Below are 3530 nucleotides of genomic sequence, written 5' to 3'. Positions count from 1 at the left end.
AGTTTTTTGCAAGGATAAGGCAATCTCTTAGCAGAGAGCTCATCATCAAATCCACCACCATCACATCATCAACTGACTTAAGAGCCATTGATTTGGATTTGTTTACTTTAGGTAGTCAGACTCATAGGATTGGAGAGATCCTACAAGTTCATCTACAGGATGGAGTCCACATCCTTGCTTTCAGTAATGCAGTCACTTTGGGTCTAAAATCTTCAGTTAAAGATCTAAGAATCTTCCTAACAATTTAGGTTGATCATAGATTTCCCCAAATTAAAAGCAGAATTGACAATATCATTCAGTTTGGCATAAAATTCATCAAAGGATTCATCATCAGACATCCTAATACTCTCAAACCTAAAGTCAATTGTTGCAATTTATTAATCTAACTGCCTTTGTGCCTTCATGCACAGTTGGAGGATTTTCCAAGCAATATGAGCAACCTCAACATTAGAGATCCTCTTAAATTCTCCATAGAAACAGCATTGAAGATGACATTCATAGCTTTGCTATTGAAGCCTGCTGCTTCTTTTTCAGAAGTTTGCCACTCACTCACAGGAGTAGTGGGCTTTCCCATCTTATTCAACAGAATTCCAAACCCTTTCATCAATGGATTTCAGGAATGCTTTCATCCTTACTTCCAATAAGCATAGTTGTTCCCATCAAAATGAGGAGGAACAAACAAGAGTGTCCATGCTCCATGACAACAGGGGTCAATGATCAGCTCAGAGATCAAAATCTCAACAAAAAGAGCTACCAGCTTGATACCACTTGTCGGATTTAGACCCCTTAAACACAACTAGATTGGATTAACCTAGTTAATTAGCCAAGTTGATTACTTAGTCAAATTATGCAATCTAGGTTAAACAATCAAATAATCATATCAAGATATAAAGTCAGAACGAAAAATAAAAACACAAGATATGATCACCAGAAACCAACTCGGTAAAAAACTGGGGAGGATTTAGACTAACTGATCTCAAGTGATAACTAGAATCACTATGAAGAATCTGAAGTTCTACAAGAAGGACTACAAGCCCCCAGCTCGACTTTCTAATGCTACCTACCAGTAAACTTACCTGACACGACCACGTGCAGGCTCCGAATCCACGGACTACTTCTTTCTTGAATTCTCTCAACAGTACAAGCATCCGCTTGACTTTCTTTTAAGCTTCCAATGGTGCAACTTATGATCATTCAAAATGTTGAAATCATCTCTACCTTGAAAACCCTAAGTTTTGTGTAAAGGAAAGCTCCTCAAGGAATCTCACAGAGATTCACACAAAACTAGCAATGTATGAGCAACAAAAACGCAATATGCAACCTCAAAAACGTGGCTAGGGTTTAGTTATATACCTAGGGTAAAACACAAAACCCTAAACGTTTAATGAAGTAGGGCTGAGTTGGAAAATCTGCAGAAAATTCAACCTGTGCGATTTTCGATCGATCGAGTCTATTCTTCGATCGATCGAGCCAGGCCGAAAGTCCCAAGTACTTCTGCAGCCACTCGATTCCAACTTTACAATATTAAACCAACTTTGAGCAATTCTAAACAAGACTAAATACACTGTTTTGATCATGGTTTGCCAACATTACAAATTAGAGTTCTAAATACAAAAACTCCTAAGACCTTAGAACCTAACAATAATAATTAGTTATTTTGGAAATGGGAATATGATTTTATATCAAAATACAACCTTAGCTATGTATTTGAATGTGGCTATCAACTATTTGCTTAATATCAAGTGTACTTTTATGATAAGTTTTTATTATCATGATAATATCTTTTAAGAGAATGAGAAATTTGAATAGTATAATTCAAACTTAAACAATTTATTTGTATAGAAAAACAAAGGAAAATATAACGCGCTATAACATAATATAAAAAAATATGGACCTCTTAAAAAATGAATAATATCAATCAAACTAATTCAAATAATAAAATGATGATATATTTTTTGAGATAGATAAATGAAAAATAATTTTAGAAATTGTTTGATTTTTTGGGAGAACAAATTATTTTCCACTTATATTATACCATAACTACAAAATAATTATCTATTCCCATACATTTCATAATTCTACGACTAGTCTATCTATCTATATATATATAATAGACGAAGCTGAGAGAAAGTGAGTGCCTACAATTAAGGATGTGTTGACAAATCAGAAAAGTGATGTCACTTTAAAAAAAGCGATAAATTATAATTTTTCACTAAGTTAAATACTGTTTGGAGCCCTATGGGTATAAAAGGAAAAACCAACTGCTGAGACCCCAAAAAAAAAAAAAAAAGACTGCTACACGGAGAAAGGAGAAAGAGAGACCGATAGAAAAGAGAGACAGAGAAATAGAGAGGCAGAGAACGGAGAAGGAGAGAGGGATCGAGAGATTAAAAACTGCAGTTTACAATCAAGAATGAAAAGATGTCTCTCACTTCCTGTCAGATTTCTTCATCTAACTGTCCGCTAATTTCTTTCCCTGGAATAAGAAGAAGTAACGGAGATGAAGCATCAAGAACGAAGAGGAGTCAAGAATGAAATAGAGGGGCAAAGATAGAGAGAAGGGCGCCACCCAAGTCTTCTGCCATCACCGTAAGCCTCCACTCACTACCCGACTATCAGAATCGGAATTGCTACTGGTATAGTTCTGTTTTAAATTTAAAAATTTAGGGTTTTTGGTTTTTATTTGGAGAATCAATTGGGTGTTAATTATGATTTAGATTGGTATTTTGGGTCAGATTTGGTTTTGATTTATAGATTGGTATTTTGGGTTAGAAATAGAGAGAGGCGATGAAACAGATAAAGGCGATGTGTACACGGAGAAAGAAGCAGAGAAAGAGAGAGGCGACGAAAGCAAAAAGTTTCATAAAACAATTTTGCCACCATCAAAGAGACAGGCCATGTACCCATAACCGGTAAAGTTAATGTTTTTGTTTTTTTTCCTTTCCTTTTCGTTTTCAAATCTAGGAATTGAATAAATTTGGGTTTGAATTTCTTGGTTGGATTGGTTAGATTAGATTTTGTAATAATTTTAATTAGGAGTTTGGATTAGAATAGGTTTTGTTTACCTATTTTGGTTGCATTCGTTTTGGGTATCTACTACATGCATGGCATTTCATTTATGTTTTTTTTATTTAATTTTATTCTTATTTTTATAATTGATATACTTTTCATTACCTCTTTGATATATTTTGGTTTCCTATGTTCTCTTTGTTTGTTTTTGTAAAGTTATTTGAGTGCTTTTTTTAATAATAAAAATTAAAAATAATAAGTTTTCCTGCAGTTGTCAACAAAGCTATGGCATTCACTGATCACAGTGATTAAGGTATGAAATGCAATGAATGAGTACCAAAATTAAAGGTAAGTTTTTACAAATTTTCCCCCTTTATTTCCTGGTTCTATATTTTATACTTCTGTTAACAGTGGTGGGATTCTGTGTTGATTTAGCTATTACAATTTAAAAACACCAAAACATTGTCACTTTTCGTTTGGTGCATTAAGGAAACGTTCAATGCTATTTTTCATATCTTTTA

At 33.8% G+C, this 3530-nt stretch overlaps 1 long non-coding RNA gene across 1 annotated transcript; it reads left to right on the top strand.

Annotated features, from left to right (window-relative positions):
* The first annotated feature begins 2290 nt into the window (after positions 1-2290).
* Positions 2291-3292, top strand: LOC136066552 (uncharacterized). Its single transcript, XR_010628060.1, has 3 exons — positions 2291-2636; positions 2773-2912; positions 3281-3292. It is a non-coding gene; the product is annotated as an uncharacterized LOC136066552 (long non-coding RNA).
* The last annotated feature ends 238 nt before the right edge of the window (positions 3293-3530 follow it).

The sequence above is a fragment of the Quercus suber genome, unplaced genomic scaffold (assembly GCF_002906115.3).
Source record: "Quercus suber isolate HL8 unplaced genomic scaffold, Cork oak 2.0 scaffold_38, whole genome shotgun sequence".
Taxonomy (NCBI): Eukaryota; Viridiplantae; Streptophyta; class Magnoliopsida; order Fagales; family Fagaceae; genus Quercus; species Quercus suber.
Note: the sequence above shows the minus strand (reverse complement) of the source record. Positions and strands in the feature narration are given on the sequence as shown.